The 21,779-nt window shown below is 45.7% G+C and overlaps 1 protein-coding gene and 1 long non-coding RNA gene across 20 annotated transcripts in view; both read right to left on the minus strand.

Moving 5' to 3' along the window:
• RBMS3 (RNA binding motif single stranded interacting protein 3) overlaps window positions 1-21,779 on the minus strand; it is a 1,727,904-nt gene that overhangs the window by 1,011,141 nt on the left and 694,984 nt on the right. The window lies entirely within an intron of this gene.
• The window catches only part of LOC121478555, a 30,418-nt gene that overhangs the window by 5,232 nt on the left and 3,407 nt on the right, over window positions 1-21,779 (minus strand). Inside the window, exon 2 of the long non-coding RNA XR_005984515.1 lies at window positions 560-630. This is a non-coding gene — a long non-coding RNA (uncharacterized LOC121478555). The remainder of the gene's footprint in view (window positions 1-559; window positions 631-21,779) is intronic.

Here is a 21,779-nt window from a genome sequence, read left to right on the forward strand (position 1 = left end):
GGTCACCCTTTTCTACAGATCAGCCGTCGCTGTCTACCTCTAGCCCCAGAATGCCTATGCCCAGAAAGGGGCATAGTTCTTCTGTCTGTTCTATGCTGTGGGCACTGCAGAACTGAACCCTCATTTACACCCTGAAAACCAAGGAGGTAAAGAAGGCTGTCAGAAGGTTGCTGGGGAAAGACAGGGATACAAGGGAGAGCTGAGCCCGCTCTGTGTGCTTTCCAGTCCAGCAGTGGTCCTCAGAATCCTGTCAGAGGAGCTCCTCACACCTGTGCCCTCACTCATCCCCCCACACCCATGGACGATAGCTGTGTGTGTGCACATGTGCATTTCTGTGTGTGCCCTACTTGCACGGCAGAGCCTGGAAATGGGCTGAGGAGGGACACACACCTCCATGTGAAGCAGTCTACAAATCATTTTACTTCCTCTTTGCTCTATTTTGTCTTTAATGGTCTTTGCCTCCACCATGATGTGCCTAAACCGTCTGTCATAACATGGTTCCACCCCCATTTTGATCCCCGCCACATCATTTGCTTCTCTGCCCAGCTTTTCCACTTACTTATATTTTGCATTGTCCATCCATTCATCCTCACAAAGGACAGCAGGAGGGCAGCTGAGGTCAGGCCAGCTCTGAAACCAGCCCAAGAAATGCAATTTAGACCGAAGATCCAAGCCATGCATGCTCTCTTATGGTCTTCATGTGTCCCAGCTCTTTAGCTTGGGGACAGAGGAGCCAAGGGAGAAAGAGGTGAGGGTCATCTGGGTACCTGCATTTCTCTCCTCCTACATCAGAGGACACCTGTGTGCCACTATATCTCCACTCTCCGCCAGATCCCTATGGGTGACGTTGGGACCTGCATTTCACTGCACCACATCACTGGTCACCTCAGATATAGTGTTTCTCCCTACCCCCAACCCACAGGTTATCTCGGCCTCTCCATTCCCTCCCCCGGTGTCCAGGGATCACCTCGGCCTTTCCATTCCTTCCCATATTGTGCACAGGGTCTCCTTTACACCTCCATTCCTTCCAGCGGCATCCACTGGTCACCTAGGACCCTCCATTCCTTCCCTGGCATTCACGGGGACCTCTCTGCCAGTCTATTCCTTCCCTATTATCTACAGGGTCACCTCAGCCCCACCTCCACCACCCCCAGTCTCCACTGGTCACCTTGGCCCCTCCTCCCCACAGTCGTCCAGGGGTCACCTCGTGTGGGCACCCCTTCTGCACACCCAGGAGCCCCAGGTCAACCTTAGAGCCAGGGGCGCCTCCAGCAGGTGGGCTCTGGCAGTCTCTGCCAGCAAATGGTGGCACTGCACCTGGCTTCAGGGCTGGGACCTAAGGACCCTTGGAGGTCATCATCAGTCCCACTCTCCACTCAGGAGAGATGGTGGGCAAGTCCAGGGAGCACAGGAGAGGCACACTTTTCTTTTATGGACAAAGGGGTGAGAGAAGAAGGCTGTTATGAAGTATTCATGCATCGCAGTAAATGGAGAATCGGAAGTCTGCTGGCTTCTCACTGCTGGAGCTGCTCTGGGGGTGGGGGATGAGAAAGCTCCCTCCCTCCTGCTGGAACAGGAGACTGGTATCCATCTGCACCATCAAGTCCCCATAAGGCCCCTCCCTCTCTTCCTCCTGTTGGGGCTGCTGCCACCAGGAGTGGTGGGACTGACTACTCCCCCTGCTGGCCTCCCAGCTCTATGGCTCCTGTTCATAAAACAATCAAGAGGTCATACCAAGTGTATGAGTGCTTGGGTGTGTGGGAACCAGAGGATTCCCCCTGGAGGTTGGAGCCACCGCAGTGGGAGCAGTTAATATGAAATATTTGCCAAATTACCGTGTGTAAAGAGCTAAGCTGCCTTGCATATAATGATGGGAAGCTCTGATTAAGGAGGAAGGCAGAGATATTAGGAATGCGAGTCAGCTACTGAATTGGATAATGCTGAAAAAGGGTCTCTTACAAATGTTTGAAGCCTGTGAAATTTAGGTCCTATGAGGAGGGGCACTTACCTACCCACCTAGTATAACACTTGAGTTGGAAGCATTTAAGGGATGGCATTGAATCATGAAATGGACAAAAGACATGAACAGAAATCTCACAGAGGAAGACATAGACATGGCCAACAAGCACATAAGGAAATGCTCTGCATCACTCGCCATCAGGGAAATACAAATCAAAACTACAATGAGATACCACCTCACACCAGTGAGAATGGGTAAAATTAACAAGGCAGGAAACAAATGTTGGAGAGGATGTGGAGAAAGGGGAATCCTCTCGCACTGTTGGTGGGAATGTGAACTGGTGCAGCCACTCTGGAAAACTGTGCAGAGGTTCCTCAAAGAGTTAAAAATAGATCTGCCCTACGACCCAGCAATTGCACTGTTGGGGATTTACCCCAAAGATACAGATGCAGTGAAACGCTGGGACACCTGCACCCCGATGTTTACAGCAGCAATGTCCACAATAGCTAAACTGTGGAAGGAGCCTCGGTGTCCATCGAAAGATGAATGGATAAAGAAAATGTGACATATGTATACAATGGAATATTACTCAGCCATTAGAAACAACAAATACCCACCATTTGTTTCGACGTGGCTGGAACTGGAGGGTATTTTGCTGAGTGAAATAAGTCAATCAGAGAAAGACAAACATTATATGGTTTCATTCATTTGGAAAATATAAAAAATAGTGACAGGGAATAAAGGGGAAAGGAGAAAAAAAGGAGTGGGAAATATCAGAAAGGGAGACAGAACATGAGAGACTCCTAACTCTGGGAAACGAACAAGAGGTGGTGGAAAGGGAGGTGGATGGGGGGTGGGGGTGACGGGCACCGAGGGGGGCACTTGATGGGATGAGCACTGGGTGTTATGCTATATGTTGGCAAATTGAACTCCAATAATAAAAAAAGAAAACTGTGTGGAGCTTCCTCAAAGAGTTAAAAATAGAACTGCCCTACGACCCACCAATTGCACTGCTGGGGATTTACCTCAAAGATACAGATGCAGTGAAACACTGGAACACCTGCACCCCGATGTTTATAGCAGCAATGTCCACAATAGCCAAACTGTGGAAGGAGCCTCGGTGTCCATCGAAAGATGATGGATAAGGAAGATGTGGTCTATGCATACAATGGAATATTACTCAGTCATTAAAAATGACAAATACCCACCATTTGCTTCGACGTGGATGGAACTGGAGGGTATTATGTGGAGTGAAATAAGTCAATCGGAGAGGGACAAATGTTATATCGTCTCATTCATTTAGGGGATATAAAAAATAGTGAGAGAGAATAAGGGGAAAGGAGAGAAAATGAGTGAAACTATCAGTGAGGATGATAGAACATGAGACTCCTAACTCTGGGAAACGAACAATGGATAGTGGAAAGGGAGGTGGGCAGGGGTTGGGGTGACTGTGTGATGGGCACTGAAGTGGGCAATTGATGGGATGAGCACTGGGTGATATGCTATATGTAGGCAAATTGAACTCCAATTTAAATAAACAAACAAACAAATAAATAAATAAAAAATAAGGGATGGCATTGGGAAACCTCAGCGTTTCAGCTGCCTCTTCAGTAATGGTCATCAGTTCCCTTCTGTGGAGTTCACTGCATCAGTAGATGTGAATGCACAGGGCCCAGCTCCCATGTACCCTCCCACCCCTGGTGGAGCCAGGCTTCCTGTTTTGTCTGTGCAGAATTACTCACCCCTGGAGGGGACCAGAGGATGCCACCAAAATAGGCATCTTTGGCGTATGGATTATTTTAAGCCAAGGCCACTGAGGTCCAGCCATGCAGGAGGAAATGCACATCTGTGAAGGTGCCATCCTCCCTGAACTCCAAGACTCCTCACACCTTCTGTCAATGGTAAAGTCATTGACTGAATTCTGCATAACCAAGCTTACTCTGCAACCCTCGTGTACCACACCTCCCCTGACCTCACTCCTCAACTATGTAGAAGCCCAAGCCCCTTTCCTTTTGTTTGATCTACAATGGTAAGCCCCCCTATAACCTGCCCCTTGGGTCACTCATCCCTGGTTTCCCAAGTGTATGTGTCTTTCTCTTGTGAACCTCTCTTTTGCTTGTCAGTGAGTCATTAGTGATTCTACTTGGTCCTGCTGGAGAACTTGAGATGGGAGAGGAAACTGACCAGAAGCCTCTACCCCTCTCCACACACATGGATGGGGCACTCTGCCTGCTACGGGGGGTGTCACAGTGCCCAGTCCACAAAGCCTCAGTAGGTTCCACCCTAGCAGCCGCCAATGCCAGGGCTTACTTTCCCTGAGACAGCCTCTAGCGTTTCCTTCCTGGGCCCAGGGTACCATATAAGGGGCTGACATATTGGCAAAGCCTTCTGAAATCACTGCTGTTTGGCTGTGCGAGGGGGAACCTGTGCTTTGACTACCCTTATGTTAATGGACCACGAAGTGCAAAGGAACAAAATTCCCTGGTCCAAAAGCCTGAGTGAATAAACCAAAAGACATCAGTCCAGAGTGGCCTGAAATGACAAAGGATCATGGGAAGGTCCACAGTTGGCAGAAAAAGCTAGTGTAGGGCTGCCAGCCCTGAGGTGTCTAGGAGTAGAGGCCTAATAAGACTCTGAATGCAGCAATGAGGTAAGATTGGTTGGTCAGCTTGGGGTGTAGACAAGCAGTGCAGAGAGGGGGAGTGAATCTGGCTTTGGTGAAGGCAGACCAGATGCAGCAGGTGATGTGCAGAGGCAGCTGCAAAATCATATGTGTCCCATCCCACATGGTTTTTTATACCGTAATGCTAATCCCAAGACTAGGGGTCTGTGTTTCTTCCCCTTGAACTTGCAAGGCCTTGTGACTCCCTGGACGAATGGGATTTGGCAGAAGTGATGCTACGGGACTTCCAAGGCTATGGCAGGAAAAAGACACAGGGTCAACCTAGCTGGCTCTCCCTTCCCATCTCTCCCAAGACACACCCCATTGGATCCCAGCAACTGAGTCACAGGAATCCCATCCCATGTGGAAAGGCCACAGGAGGGCTCCACCTGACAGTCCACTGAGGTCTCAGCTGACAGCCATTGCCCAACTTTAGACCTTCCCAATGACTCCAGCCCCAGCCTTCAAGCTTCCAGTGCCTCCCCACCATGCACTGTGTGAGTTCCTGCCCCACAGAAACCAGGAATAAAATATGACTAGTGTCTTAAGCCACTGTTTTAGGGTAACAGGTTCTACAGCAGTAAAATCCAAAACATGCAGCTTGACAATGGACTCCAATCTTTGTTGGTGCTGTGACCCTGGATAAGGGGCTTCCTCTCTGAGCTGCAGTCTCCTTGCCAGAGTTCATGACACATTCCTCCTTACAGGGCTTCCCCGAGCCTCACAGCTGAGGACTGCCAAGCCCAACACTGCTGGTTGCTCTCCCACCGACTTGTTTCTGTACTCAACCTGCTTCCTTCCTTCTTCTGTCTTCCCACAGTGAGATTGTGCATCCGTGAAGCCCTGACCCAGAGGAATGCCTGACCCAGCAGCATTCCCATTCAAAACTTGTTTATTGGAGTGATAAGATGGCCAAAAGCAGGGGACCTTGTTTCATCTGATCCTTTGAATTTAGCTAAGATAACTATCAAATCATTCTGAATACTCATGAGTTTAACCTGAAATGTAAGACAAGAGTATCTGGAACTCTCCCAGTAGAAAGTGACCACTTTTTTTGCAAGGGAGGGGTTACAGAGAATTGAATCTGAGGGGAGATATCAGGAGATAAACAGCAGGGTGGAGCTTCCATAAACTGGCTCCCGGGAAGTGATAAAGACTGGGGGGCAAAATTGAAGCCCTTAGAAATTTGCCCCAGTGAGAGATATGCCTTCCTAGAAGGTGCTCAGGTAGTAAAACAGATAGAATTCTAGGTGGAGCGGTGTAGTCTCAAGGTATCTGAAGTCAGAGAATTAACAGGGGTACCTGAGCGGGTGGAGTTCCCAAGCAGAGGAGCAGGGAAACTGGTTTGGGTTGGTGAGCCCAGGTTCTCAACTTGGTTCCCCATAGACTGTGAGCCAGGCCCAATCAGGTGAACACTCTCTGCCTGGGAACGCTGCAGAGGACTGGAACTCCAGGACTCTCTGCCATCCCCTAGGAGGTGTAGAACAGGTGCACTTGGGACCACACAATAGCTCCCAGGGCAGGGGCCCTGTGAAGGATGGTACCAGGTGACCATCCAACTTCCCCAAAGAAGGCCAGAGTGGGTGTGCACAGGATCTTATGCCCTATAATGGGCAGTAAGGTAGAACCCCTCCACCTTCCCCAAGGAGGATGGATGTGGCTATACACAGCTGGAGTCTACAGACTGGCACACTCAATAGTGAAGGCCATTTACCCCTGAGGTTTTACTGAAGATAGGGGACTGGGATCTTCCAGTTCTGCAGCTAGAGATCGGGCAGCAGCCATTTTTATTTTGATCCTCTAAAGAGGGGAAAAAGCCTTCACCAAACAAAAGTCACACAGAGGCCCAGCTTACACGGAGCCCAGCCCCTAGAAACTCCTCCAGGCACAGACACCTGAGAAGCAGCACAGCAGGCCCCTCTGCCAGAAGACCAAAGGACAGGCAACCACCAAGTTTGGAGTGCCAGGACTGTAAAACTCCAGTGTTGGGGGAAAATGGTATATAGAATTCAAGGGTATTTTCTCATGATTCATTTATCTTGCAACCTAAAATTTTCCATTTCTTTTTTTTTCTTTTTTCCCTTTTCAATTGGTTTCTTATTTTATCAACTCTTTGTCTTTAAGTCTTTTTTTAACTTTCATTTTTTATATTACATTTTATAGATATGTACTTGATTTTTGGCTTCCTTTCACTCTATTCAATTATATATATTATATAATATATAATGTTTTCTTTTCTTTACAATTTTGGAATTTAGTGTCTTCCGACACAGAGATCAAAATACACTCAGGACCAAGTGGATCACCCTGTTGTCCACTCTGTGACATTATATTCTCTCCCCAACCCTGCATTTTTTCTTCTTTCTTTTATTTTTTCAAAAAATATGTATTTATTTATGATAGTCACACACAGAGAGAGAGAGAGGCAGAGACATAGGCAGAGGGAGAAGCAGGCTCCATGCGACATAGGCAGAGGGAGAAGCAGGCTCCATGCACTGGGAGCCGACATGGGATTCGATCCCAGGTCTCCAGGATCGCGCCCTGGGCCAAAGGCAGGAGCTAAACTGCTGCGCCACCCAGGGATCCCTCTTCTTTCTTTTTTCTTTTCTTTTCTTTTTTTTTCTGTTTTGATTTCTGACCTCATTGCATTTATTTAATGTGTATTCTGCTTGGATCATGGTTGATATTTTTTATTCTGTTCACACATTCATCCATTCTTCTCCAGGCAAAATGACTAGAAGAGGAATTCACAACAAAAGAAAGAACCAGAGGTAATACTCTGTCACAGATCTAATTCATATGGAGCTGGAATTCAGGATAACAACTGTAAAGTTACTAGCTGGGCTTCAAAAAAGCATAAAAGACATTAGAGAATCTCTTAGTGCAGAAATGAAATCTAATCAGGCCAAAACTAAAAATGCTATAAAACAGATGCAGTCTAAATTGGATGCTCTAGGCAACGGGTTTGCTGCCAGAACACAGGTGTCCTGAAAACCACCGCTAAACCTAAACCAAAATAGGAAAGGAAAAGACTCACATCAACATCATCGTCATTGGACACGTAGATTCGGGCAAGTCTACCACTACTGGCCATCTGATCTACAAATGTGGTGCAATCGACAAAAGAACTATCAAAAAATTTGAGAAGGAGGCTGCTGAGATGGGAAAAGGCTCCTTCAAGTATGCCTGGGTCTTGGATAAACTGAAAGCTGAACGTGAACGTGGTATCACCATTGATATCTCCCTGTGGAAATTCGAGACCAGCAAGTATTATGTGACCATCATTGATGCCCCAGGACACAGAGACTTTATAAAAAAACATGATTACAGGCACATCTCAGGCTGACTGTGCTGTCCTGAATGTTGCTGCTGGTGTTGGTGAATTTGAAGCAGATATCTCCAAGAATGGGCAGACCTGTAGGCATGCCCTTCTGGCTTACACAGTGGGTGTAGAACAACTAATTGTTGGTGTTAACAAAATGGATTCCACTGAACCACCCTACAGCCAGAAGAGATACGAGGAAATTGTTAAGGAAGTCAGCACCTACATTAAGAAAATTTGGCTACAACCTGACACAGTAGCATTTGTGCCAATTTCTGGTTGGAATGGTGACAACATGCTGGAGCCAAGTGCTAACATGCCTTGGTCAAGGGATGGAAAGTCACCCGTAAAGACAGGAATGCCAGCAGAACCACACTGCTTGAAGCCCTGGATTGCATTCTGCCACCAACTCATCCAACTGATAAGCCCTTGCGTCTGCCTCTCCAAGACGTCTACAAAATTGGTGGTATTGGTACTGTCCCAGTGGGTCGAGTGGAGACTGGTGTTCTTAAGCCTGGCATGGTGGTCACCTTTGCTCCAGTCAATGTTACAACTGAAGTAAAGTCTGTTGAAATGCACCATGAAGCTTTGAGTGAGGCTCTTCCTGGGGACAATGTGGGCTTCAATGTCAAGAACATATCTGTCAAAGATGTTCATTGTGGCAACGTGGCTTGTGACAGCAAAAATGACCCACCAATGGAAGCAGCTGGCTCCACAGCTCAGGTGATTATCCTGAACCATCCAGGCCAAATCAGTGCTGGATATGCACCTGTGCTGGATTTTCACACAGCTCACGTTGCTTGCAAGTTTGCTGAGCATTCTGGAAAGAAGCTGGAAGATGGTCCCAAGTTCTTGAAATCTGGGGATGCTGCCATTGTTGATATGTTTCCTGGCAAACCTATGTGTGTTGAGAGCTTCTCTGACTATCCTCCTCTGGGCCGTTTTGCTGTTCGTGACATGAGACAGATGGTTGCTGTGGGTGTCATCAAAGCAGTGGACAAGAAGGCAGCTGGAGCTGGCAAAGTCACCAAGTCTGCCCAGAAAGCTCAGAAGGCTAAATGAATATTATCCCTAATACCTGCCACCCCAGTCTTAATGAGTGGTGGAAGAACGGTCTCAGAACTGTTTGAGTCAATTGACCACTTAAGTTTAATAGTAAAAGACTGGTTAATGACAACAATGCATCGTAAAACCTTCAGAAGGAAAGGAGAATGTTTTGTGGACCATTTTTTTTGTGTGTGCGTGTGTGGCAGTTTTAAGTTATTAGTTTTTAAAATCAATACTTTTAATGAAAACAACTTGACAAAAATCTGTAACAGAATTTTGAGACCCATTAAAACAAAAGTTTAATGAGAAAAAAATAAATTGGATGCTCTAACAGCTAGGGTAAATGAGGCAGAGGAAAGAGTAAGTAACATAGAAGACACTGATGGAAAGGAAGGAAGCTGAGGAAAAAGAAAAACAACTAAGAGCCCATAAGGAGAGGTTTTGAGAAATCAGTGATGCCATGAAACAAACCAACCTCAGAATTATTGGGATGCCTGAGGGTGAAGAGGGGTGGGGAGCAAAGGTATATTTGAACAAATCATAGATGGGAACTTCTCTAATCTGGGAAGGAAACAGGTCTTCATATTCAAGAGGTAGAGAGAACCCTACCAGAATCAATAAAAATAGATCAACATCCAAACATATTATACTGAAGCTTGCAAATTTCAATAAAGAGAAAATCCTGAAAGCCGCTCAAGACAAGATTCCTAATATACACAGGAAGAAACATTAGATTGTTTCTTCAGACCTTTCCACAGAGACCTAACATGTCAGAATGGGCTATCATCCAGGGTACTAAATAAGAAAAACATGCAGCCAAGAATACTTTATCCTGCAAGGCTGTCATTCAAAATGGAAGGAAAGATAAAGAGCTTCCAAGACAGACAAAAACTAAAAGAATATGTGTGACCACCAAATCAGCCCTCCAAGAAATATTAAGGGGGATCCTGTAAGAGAAGAGAGAGTCCTAAAGTGCCATAGACCAGAAAGAACCAGAGACAATCTACAGAAACAAGGACTGTACAGGTAATACAATGACACTAAATTCATATCTTTCAATAGTTACTCTGAATGTAAATGAGCTAAATGATCCCATCAAAAGACACAGAGTATCAGATTGGATTTAAAAAAAACCCAGGACCCATACATACATACTCTGTCTACATGAGACTCATTTTATTTATTTTTTTATTATTTTTTTAAATTTTATTTATTTATGATAGTCACAGAGAGAGAGAGAGGCAGAGACACAGGCAGAGGGAGAAGCAGGCTCCATGCACCGGGAGCCCGATGTGGGATTCGATCCTGGGTCTCCAGGATCGCGCCCTGGGCCAAAGGCAGGCGCCAAACCGCTGCGCCACCCAGGGATCCCCATGAGACTCATTTTAGACCTAAAGACACTTTCAGACTCGGGGGCAAGATGGCGGAAGAATACGGTCCCCAAGTCTCCTGTCCCCACCAACTTACCTAGATAACTTTCAAATCATCCTGAAAACCTACGAATTCGGTCTGAGATTTAAAGACAGAACAGCTGGAATGCTACAGTGAGAAGAATTTGCGCTTCTATCAAGGTAAGAAGAAGGGGGAAAAAAACTAATAAAGAAATAAAAAAGCATCCAAGGGGGAGGGGCACCCAGGAGGAGCCAGGATAAGGCCGGCCAGCGAGTGCCCCCAGGGCAGGAAAGCCCAATCTCAGAGAAGCAGGAGCTTTACGAATCTTCCTGGATGGAAAGGTGCTCACGGGGAGTTCTAGCAGGATCCCAGGAGGGGCGGGGATGCCCACAAGCTTCCAGGGGCACTAACAGAGGAACTGCGCCCGGGGGAGACCACGCCACACACTGCAGGCCGAGCTCCCTAAAGGGCTGCAGCACGCGACCCGTTGGGCCCCAGGAGCAGCTGGGGCGGCGGCTCTGCGTGGAGGGAGCTGCCCATCCCCAGGAGAGCAATTTCAGCGGTGCAGGCCCCGGAACCCAGGGCACTGCAGGACACAGCCCAAGATCCGGCACTGCCCTCGGGACAAGCAGAGGCTGGGAGAGCCCAGGACAGCGAGGACTCTCCTGCCGCCAGGGGGAGGGGCACGCAGTGCAGATTGGCACCCCCGCCCCTGGAGCATCCAGGCCCCTGCGGACTGGGAGCTACGGTAGTTACTGTGGGAGCTGACTCTAGAGCTGGAGAGCTGGCCGCCGCCATTGTTGTTCTTCCTCCTGGTGTAACCTTGTACCTGAGACTGAGCAGGGGCCTCACAGGATAAGCAGCTCCCACTGACCCCTGCACCTGGCAGGGGGCTGGGCAGCTCCCCCAGGTGCACACACCTGAGAATCAGCACAGCAGGCCCCTCCCTCAGAACACCAGTTGGAAGGACAGGGGGAAAACAAGTTATTGACCAAGCAGCACTGGAAAGTTCCAGGGGAAGTCAAGGGATTTACAGTATATAGAATCAGAGGATATTCTCCCTGGTTTTTGTTTTCTGTTTGCTTCCTCCCCATTTTTCCCCTTTTTTCTTCTTTTCTTTTTCTCTCCTTTTCTCCTTTTTCCAGTAGAACTTGTTTTTGGCCACTCTGCACTGGCAAAAATGACTAGAAGGAAAAACACACCACAAAAGAAAGAATTGGAAACAGTCCTCTCTCCCACAGAGTTACAAAATTTGGATAACAATTCAATGTCAGAAAGCCGATTCAGAAGCACAATCATAAAGCTACTGGTGGCTCGAAAGAAAAGCATAAAGGACTCAAGAGAAATCATGAATGCAGAATTTAGATCTAATCCGTCCAAAATTAAAAATCAATGACATGAGATGCAATTCAAACTGGAGGTACTAACGATGAGAGTTAACGAGGTAGAAGGAGTGGGTAACATAGAAGACAAGTTGATGTCAAGGAGGGAAACTGAGGAAAAAAGAGAAAAACAATGAAGAGATCATGAGAATAGGTTAAGGGAAATAAATGACAGCCTCAGAAGGAAAAAGCTATGTTTAATTGGGGTTCCTGAGGGCGCTGAAAGGGACAGAGGTCCAGAATATGTATTTGAACAAATCATAGCTAGGAACTTCCCTAACTTGGGAAGGGAAACAGGCATTCAGATCCAGGAAAAAGAGAGATACCCCATTAAATGGATAAAAACCGCTCAACACCTCGACATTTAATTTCACATTAAGTGAACTTGCAAATTCCAAAGATAAAGAGAAGATCCTTAAAGCAGCAAGAGACAAGAAATATCTAACTTTTATGGGGAGAAGCATTAGGATAACGGCAGGCCTCTCCACAGAGACCTGGCAGGCCAGAAAGGGCTGTCATGATATATTCAGGGTCCTAAATGAGAAGAACATGCAGCGAAGAATTTTATCCAGCAGGCTCTCATTCAGAATAGGAGAGATAAAGAGCTTCCAAGATAGGTAGAAACTAAAAGAATATGAGACCACCAAATTGGCTCTCCAAGAAATACTAAGGGAGGTTCTGTAATAGAAAGAGGAAGTCCAAGGGAACAAGCCACAGAAACAGGGACTGAATAGGTATGATAAGGACACTATATTTGTATCTTTCAATAGTAAGTCTGAACGTGAATGGGCTTAATGACACCATCAAAAGGCACAGGGTGTCAGACTGGATAAAAAAGCAAGACCCATCTATTTTCTGTCTCCAAGAGACTCATTGTAGACATAAGAACACCTAGAGCCTGAAAATAAAAGGTTGGAGAACCATTTACCATTCAAATGGTCCTCAAAAGAAAGCAGGGGTAGCCATCCTTATATCAGATAAATTAAAAGTCTGTAAAGAGTCTGTAGTAAGAGATGAAGAGTGACACTATATCATACTTAAAGGATCTATCCATCAAGAGGACCTAAAAATCATCAATATTTATGCCCCAAATGTGGGAGCTGCCAAGTATATCAATCAATTAACAACCAAAGTTAAGATATACTTAGATAATAATACACTTATACTTGGTGACTTCAAAGTGACACTTTCTACAATCGATAGATCTTCTAAGCACAACATCTCCAAAGAAACAGGAGCTTTAAATGATACACTGGACCAGATGGATTTCACAGATATCTACAGAACTTTGCATCCGAATGCAACTGAATACACCTTCTTCCCAAGTGCACATGGAACTTTCTCCAGAATTGACCACATACTGGGTCACAAATCCCAAAATTTGGGATTGTCTCCTGCATATTTCCAGACCATAATGCTTTGAAATTAGAAATCAATCACAAGAAGAAGTTGGAAGGATTTCAAACACGTGTAGGTTAAAGGACCATCCTGCTAAAAGAAAAAAGGGTCAACCAGGAAATGAGGGAATAATTAAAAGGATTCATGGAAACTAAGAGAATGAAGATGCAACCGTTCAAAATCTTTGGGATGCAGCAAGGCAGTCCTGAGGAGAAAATACATCGCAATACAAGCATCCATAAAAACCTGGAAAAAACTCAAATACAAAAGATAACCTTAAACCTTAAGCTAGAGAAAAAACAGCAAATGGATCCTACACACAGCAGAAGAAGAGAGTTAATAAAGATTCGAGCAGAACTCAACAAAACCAAGACCAGAAGAACTGTGGAACAGATCAACAGAACCAGGAGTTGGTTCTTTGAAAGAATTAATAAGATTGATAAACCATTAGCCAGCCTTATTAAAAAGAAGAGAGAGAAGATTCAAAATTAATAAAATCATGAATGAGAAAGGAGAGATCACTACCAAAACCAAGGAAATACAAACGATTTTAACAACATATTATGAACAGCTATACGCCAATAAATTAGGAAATCTAGAAGAAATGGAAGCATTCCTGGAAAGCTGCAAACTACCAAAACTGGAACAGGAAGAAATAGAAAACCTGAACAGGCCAATAACCAGGGAGGAAATGGAAAGAGTCATCAAAAACCTCCCAAGACACAAAAGTCCAGGGCCAGATGGCTTCCCAGGAGAATTCTATCAAACGTTTAAAGAAATCATACCTATTCTACTAAAGCTGTTTGGAAAGATAGAAAGAGATGGAGTACTTCCAAACTCGTTCTATGAGGCCAGCATCACCTTAATTCCAAAACCAGACAAAGACCCCACCAAAAAGGAGAATTACAGACCAATATCCCTGATGAACATGGATGCAAAAATTCTCAGCAAGATACTAGCCAATAGGATCCAACAATACATTAAGAAAATTATTCACCATGACCAAGTAGGATTTATCCCCGGGACAGAAGGCTGGTTCAACACTCGTAAAACAATCAATATGATTCATCATATCAGCAAGAGAAAAACCAGGAACCATATGATCCTCTCATTAGATGCAGAGAAAGCATTTGACAAAATACAGAGTGTAGGGATAGAGAGTGGTCCAGTTTCATTCTTCTGCATGTGGATGTCCAATTTTCCCAACACCATTTACTGAAGAGAGTGTCTTTCATCCAATGGATAGTCTTTCCTCCTTTATCGAATATTAGTTGACCATACATTTCAGGGTCCACTTCTGGGTTCTCTATTCTGTTCCATTGATCTATGTGTCTGTCTTTGTGCCAGTACCACACTGTCTTGATGACCACAGCTTTGTAGTACAACCTGAAATCTGGCATTGTGATGCCCCCAGCTATGGTTTTCTTTCTTAAAATTCCCCTGGCTATTCGGGGTCTTTTCTGATTCCACACAAATCTTAAAATAATTTGTTCTAACTCTCTGAAGAAAGTCCATGGTATTTTGATAGGGATTGCATTAAACGTGTAAATTGCCCTGGGTAACATTGACATTTTTACAATATTAATTCTGCCAATCCGTGAGCATGGAATATTTTTCCACTTCTTTGTGTCTTCCTCAATTTCGTTCACAAGTGTTCTATAGTTTTTAGGGTATAGATCTTTTACCTCTTTGGTTAGGTTTATTCCTAGGTATCTTATGCTTTTGGGTGCAATTGTAAATGGGATTGACTCCTTAATTTCTCTTTCTTCAGTCTCATTGTTAGTGTATAGTAATGCCATTGATTTCTGGGCATTGATTTTGTATCCTGCCACGCTACCAAATTGCTGTATGAGTTCTAGCAATCTTGGGGTGGAGGCTTTTGGGTTTTCTATGTAGAGTATCATGTCATCAGCGAAGAGGGAGAGTTTGACTTCTTCTTTGCCAATTTGAATGCCTTTAATGTCTTTTTGTTGTCTGTTTGCTGAGGCGAGGACTTCCAGTACTATGTTGAATAGCAGTGGTGAGAGTGGATATCCCTGTCTTGTTCCTGATCTTAGGGGAAAGGCTCCCAGTGCTTCCCCATTGAGAATGATATTTGCTGTGGGCTTTTCGTAAATGGCTTTTCAGATGTCAAGGAAAGTTCCCTCTATCCCAACACTCCGAAGGGTTTTGATCAGGAATGGATGCTGTATTTTGTCAAATGCTTTCTCTGCATCTAATGAGAGGATCATATGGTTCCTGGTTTTTCTCTTGCTGATATGATGAATCACATTGATGGTTTTACGAGTGTTGAACCAGCCTTCTGTCCCGGGGATAAATCCTACTTGGTCATGGTGAATAATTTTCTTAATGTGTTGTTGGATGCTATTGGCTAGTATCTTGTTGAGAATTTTTGCATCCATGTTCATCAGGGATATTGGTCTGTAATTCTCCTTTTTGGTGGGGTCTTTGTCTGGTTTCAGAATTAAGGTGATGCTGACCTCATAGAACGAATTTGGAAGTACTCCATCTCTTTCTATCTTTCCAAACAGCTTTAGTAGAATAGGTATGGTTTCTTCTTTAAACGTTTGATAGAATTCCCCTGGGAAGCCATCTGGCCCTGGACTCTTGTGTCTTGGGAGGTTGTTGCTGACTGCTTCAATTTCCTCCCTGGTTATTGGCCTGTTCAGGTTTTCTATTTCTTCCTGCTCCAGTTTTGGTAGTTTGTGGCTTTCCAGGAATGAGTCCATTTCTTCTAGATTTCCTAATTTATTGGCGTACAGCTGTTCATAATATGTTTTTAAAATCGTTTTTATTTCCTTGGTGTTGGTAGTGATCTCTCCTTTCTCATTCATGATCTTATTAATTTGAGTCTTCTCTCTCTTCTTTTTAATAAGGTTGGCTAATGGTTTATCAATCTTATTAATTCTTTCAAAGAACCAACTCCTGGTTCTGTTGATCTGTTCCACAGTTCTTTTGGTCTCGATTCCATTTAGTTCTGCTCTAATTTTAATTAACTGTCTTCTTCTGCTGGGGTTGGGGTCCATTTGTTGCTTTTTCTCTAGTTCCTTTATGTGTAAGGTGAGCTTTTGAATTTGAGTTCTTTCCAGTTTTTGAAAGTATGCTTGTATTGCGATATATTTCCCCCCCAGGACTGCTTTTGCTGCATCCCAAAGACTTTGAATGGTTGTATCTTCATTCTCATTAGTTTCCATGAATCTTTTCAAATCTTCCTTAATTTCCTGGTTGACCTTTTCATCTTTTAGCAGGATGGTCCTTAACCTCCACGTGTTTGTGGTCCTTCCAAACTTCTTGTTGTGATTAAGTTCTAATTTCAAGGCATTATGGTCTGAGAATATACAGGGACTATCCCGATCTTTTGGTATCGGTTCAGACCCGATTTGTGACCCAGTATGTGGTCTATTCTGGAGAAAGTTCCATGTGCACTTGAGAAGAATGTGTATTCAGTTGAGTTTGGATGTAAAGTTCTGTAGATATCTGTGAAATCTATCTGGTCCAGTGTATCATTTAAAGTTCTCGTTTCTTTGGAGATGTTGTGCTTAGAAGACCTATCGAGGATAGAAAGAGCTAGATTGAAGTCACCAAGTATAAGTGTATTATTATCAAAGTATTTCTTGAGTTTGGTTATTAATTGGTTTAAATATTTGGCAGCTCCCACATTCGGGGCATATATATTGAGGATTGTTAAGTCCTCTTGTTGGATAGATCCTTTGAGTATGAGATAGTGTCCCTCTTCATCTCTCACTATAGTCTTCGGGGTAAATTTTAATTTATCTGATATAAGGATGGCTACCCCTGCTTTCTTTTGAGGACCATTTGAATGGTAAATGGTTCTCCAACCTTTTATTTTCAGGTTGTAGGTGTCCTTCTGTCTAAAATGAGTCTCTTGTAGACAGCAAATAGATGGGTCCTGCTTTTTTATCCAGTCTGAAACCCTGCGCCTTTTGATGGGGTCATTAAGCCCGTTCACGTTCAGAGTTACTATTGAGAGATATGAGTTTAGTGTCATCATATCTATTCATTCCTTGTTTTTGTGGATTGTTCCACTGAACTTCTTCTTAAAGGGGAATTTTAAGAGTCCCCCTTAAAATTTCTTGCAGAGGTGGTTTGGAGGTCACATATTCTTTCAGTTCCTGCCTGTCTTGGAAGCTCTTTATCTCTCCTTTTTCCATTCTGAATGAGAGCCTTGCTGGAGAAAGTATTCTTGGTTGCATGTTCTTCTCATTTAGGACCCTGAATATATCCTGCCAGCCCTTTCTGGCCTGCCAGGTCTCTGTGGAGAGGTCTGCTGTTACCCTAATATTCCTCCCCATAAAAGTCAGGGACTTTTTTTCTCTTGCTGCTTTAAGGATCTTCTCCTTATCTTTGGAATTTGCAAGCTTCACTATTAAATGTCGAGGTGTTGAACGGTTTTTGTTGATTTTAGGTGGGGATCTCTCTATTTCCTGGATCTGAATGCCTGTTTCCCTTCCCAGATTAGGAAAGTTTTCAGCTATGATTTGTTCAAATACATATTCTGGCCCTCTGTCCCTTTCGGCGCCCTCGGGAACCCCAATTAAACGTAGGTTTTTCTTCCTCAGGCTGTCATTTATTTCCCCTAATCTATCCTCATGGTCTTTTAATTGTCTGTCTCTTTTTTCCTCAGTTTCCCTCTTTGCCATCAACTTGTCTTCTATGTCACTCACTCGTTCTTCCACCGCATTAATCCTCGTCGTTAGGACTTCTAGCTTGGATTGCATCTCATTGAATTGATTTTTAATTTCTGCCTGATTGGATCTAAATTCTGCAGTCATGAAGTCTCTTGAGTCCTTTATGGTTTTTTCTAGAGCCACCAGTAGCTGTATAATAGTGCTTCTGAATTGGCTTTCTGACATTGAATTGTAATCCCGATTTTGTAACTCTGTGGGAGAGAGGGCTGTTTCTGATTCTTTTTTTTGAGGTGAGGTTTTCCTTCTAGTCATTTTGCTCAGTGCAGAGTGGCCAAAAACAAGTTGTATTGGGAAAAGCAGAAAAAGAGAGAGAGAGAAAGAAAAGAGAAAAAGAAAAAAGAGAAAGAAGAAAAAAAAGGGGGAAAAGAGAAGAAAAAGAGAAAGAAAAAGAAAGAAAGGAGAAAAAAAGGGGGGTGGGGGTGGCGGAAGCAATCAGAAATCAAGAGGAAAGAAAGAAAAAAAAGCACAAAAAAAAAAAAAAAAAAAAAAAAACCACGGGGGAGTATCTTCCGGTTCTGTACACTTTAAGTCCCTTGACTTCCCCTGGAACTGGTCTTCTGGGGGAGGGGCCTGTTGTCTGATTTTCAGGTGTTAGCACTTGGGGGAGCTGCTCTGCCCCTGCCTGGTGCAGGGCTCAGTGGGGGTGTTTACCCCGTGAGGCCCCGGGAGGAAGCCCCAGTGGCGGGGGCAGCTCTGGGACCCTGGAGTCAGCTCCCGCAGTAGCTCCGGGGCTCTCCGTCTGCAGGGCCTGGGGCCTCCCGGGTGGGGCCGCTGATCTGCTCAGTTCCAGGCAGGAGCGTCCTTGCTGACCTGGGCCCTCCCGGCCTCTGCCTGACCCGGGGGAGGCCGTTACCTGGGCTGTGTCCCGGCGCTCTGTGCTCCGGGACCTGCGCTGCTGGGTTCGCGCTCCCGCCCCGCCGCTCCCTCCGCGCGGAGCTTCTTCCTCCGCCCGAGCCGCCGCCGCTGAGCTGTTCCCGGTGCCCCGCAGCCCCCTCCGCGGAGCCGCCGCCCGAGCCCCTCCGAGCTGCTCCGGGTCCCGCCGAGCGCTGCAGCCCTTAGGGAGCTCGGTGCACTCTCCGGGGAGCAGTTCCTCTGTTACTGTCCCAGGGAGCCCGAGGGCATCCCCGCCCTCCTGGGTCCTGCTCCAATTCCCCGGGAGGCCTTTCCGCCGGGAAGGTTGGTGCAGCTCCTGCTCCTCCGGGACGGGGCTCTCCTGTCCTGGGGACACTCGCCCCGGCCTCAGCCCGGCTCCTCGCGGGGCCCCTCCCCCTTGGAGGCCTTTTGTTTCTTTAATTCTTTCCACCCCGTCTTCCTACCTTGATAGAAGCGCAAACTCTTCTCACTGTAGGGTTCCAGCTGGTCTCTCTTTAAATCTCAGGCCGAATTCGTAGATTTTCAGGATGATTGGAAGGTTTTCTAGGTAATTTGTTGGGGACAGGTGACTTGGAGACCCTACTCTTCCGCCGTCTTGCCCCTTCCCCCGCAGTGCTGCTTTTGAAGCTCACTCATAGCAGCAAGTGGAAGACAGCCCCTGGGAGGCAAGGTGTTTCTCCCCAGGAAGCAATGTGTCTGTTAAACCGGAGCCAGCTGTATGAATTTCCTCCTGGTGATGTCACAAGTTACCACAAACTTAATGGCTTAAAATAACACAAAATGTATTATCTCTGGAGGCCAGGAGTCCAAAGGAATGTCAAGAGCCCAGCTCCACTACTCCAGGTGTGGCAGCCTTGGCATCTTTTTCCTTGGCCAAGGCCTGCAGGGAAGGGCATGCCCTACACAGCAGCCCACAGAGTCACAAGCAAATGTCAGTTTCTGTGATGACTTCCCCAACAGCCCTTGTGATCAGCAGTCTTCCTCGTCTCCCAGGACTTTCCCTGTGTGTACCCCTGGTAAGACTTAGACCATTATGCACTCTATTTAGTTTGAAAATCCAGCCTTAGCCCAGGGACGCCCAGAGCACCCCACCCATGGCCCCAACAGAGGCAGGTTTCCAGGTCCTGCCTCCCTCTCCATCTTCACTAACTTGGCCTCCCTGTGTGTCTCCCTGAGGCATGCTGGGTACCTCCTCCAAGACTTAGGAGTTATAAACTCCTCTACTGCCATTTATCTGTGGATAAACTACAGCTCACCATGTGGCATTGTGTTCCACTTAACAAAAGTTAATTTTTAAAAAGTCACAAGGATGAGTTTTACAGGACTAACATCATTATGTCAGTAGAGCTGATTCCTTCTAGAGGTTCTGAAGGGAGCACCCACTTCTTCACCTGTTTCAGATTCCAGCAGCCACCTATATTCCTTGGCTTGTAGCTCCTTCTCCCATGTTCACACCACTCAAGTCTTTTCTTCTCTTTTGCAGTAAAATTTCATTCTTCTCATAAGGATGCTTGTGATTATATCTAGGGCCCACCTGGAAATCCAGGATATTCTGCTCATCTCAAGATCCTTAAATTAATCACATCTACAACGTCCCTTTTGTTATGAAAGGGAAACAGTCACAGGTTCTGGGGATTAGGGCACTGATATCTTTAAAGCCCATTATTTAACCTACCACACTCTACCCTCTGGATCCCCAAAATTCATGTCCATTCCATATGCAAAATATGTGTACCCAACATTCCTAAAAGTCTCAATCTATTATAGCATCAACTCAAGTTCACAACCTCATCTATATATCATCAGCTCAGAAGACCTAAATCTCATAATCAAAATCATTAAACCAGGTATGAGTGATCTCTGGGTATGATCCACCCCGAGTCAATATTCCACTCTGTGGAGCTTGGGAAGATACCTAAGCAGAAGGACCCTGAGCTCACCCCGTCTCACATGTAGGTACCAACCACATCCAAGCCAGTAAACCAGAGAGCCATCCAGAGACTGGCAGAACAAGCTCCACAACTAAATATAGAGAAGAAACCACATCTGAAAGGTTAGGAAGGTGAGAAAGGCAGGGGAAGCCGCCAGCAGCCTGTGGGCACGGGAAGGGCAAAGAAACTGGCTCATATGGAGAAAACTAACTCCCATAATGTTTGGCTTCAAAAACCAGAGGGGTTGGGGCATCTGGGTGGCTCAGTGGTGGAGTGCCTGCCTTTGGCTCAGGGTGTGATCCCAGGGTCCTGGGATTGAGTTACACATCAGGTTCCTTACAGGTTGCCTGATTCTCCCTCTGCCTACATCCCTGCCTCTCTCTGTGTGTCTCTCATAAATAAACAAATCTAAAAAAAAAAAAAAAGCCAGAGTGCCCCAATTCCCTGAGTTTTAAACAGCAGTGGGACATGGAACCTGGCACTATAAAAGTCCACTGACTTAGCACTGGGCAATCCTGAAGGGCGAGTGACAGGTGGCCATCACTGTCATAGAGATGGCAGCCCACGTGCACAGATGACATTAAAATGGTAGTTTACACAAACTCAGGGGCAAACAAGATGGATCCATGTTTGGGGACTTCTTTAAAAATGAGGAAGCTGGCAGGTGCCATGTTCCTCTCTTCCCCCTGCATTAACACGGAGTTACCTGGGGGAAGCAGGGCTGCACACATGCACAGTCTTGGTGCAGGGCTCTGGGCAAATGTCATTAAAGCTGGGCATGCCATCTGCCCAGCTGCCAGTGTGCAGCTGCTGCCATGAGCAGCCCAGGCACCACACAGAACAAGCCCAGATGTTGGATACACAGCCACCATGGAGTGCTATGCCCAGCCACCACACTGCACTCAGCTGCCCGCCCCAGGCCACCTCCATAGCACTTCAGGCGATCCAGCATAGGATTGGGGCCCAATACATATTTTACTGACACTGCCACAATGCCCACAAGATCCTTGGTGGGCATGCTCCCTCAGAGCTGGCCTGCTCTGTGACCATAACACTCACAAAATAATAGCAATTACAATATTGCTCCCTCAGAGCTGGCCTGC

Source organism: Vulpes lagopus, chromosome 19 (assembly GCF_018345385.1).
Source record: "Vulpes lagopus strain Blue_001 chromosome 19, ASM1834538v1, whole genome shotgun sequence".
In the NCBI taxonomy this organism is placed as follows: Eukaryota; Metazoa; Chordata; class Mammalia; order Carnivora; family Canidae; genus Vulpes; species Vulpes lagopus.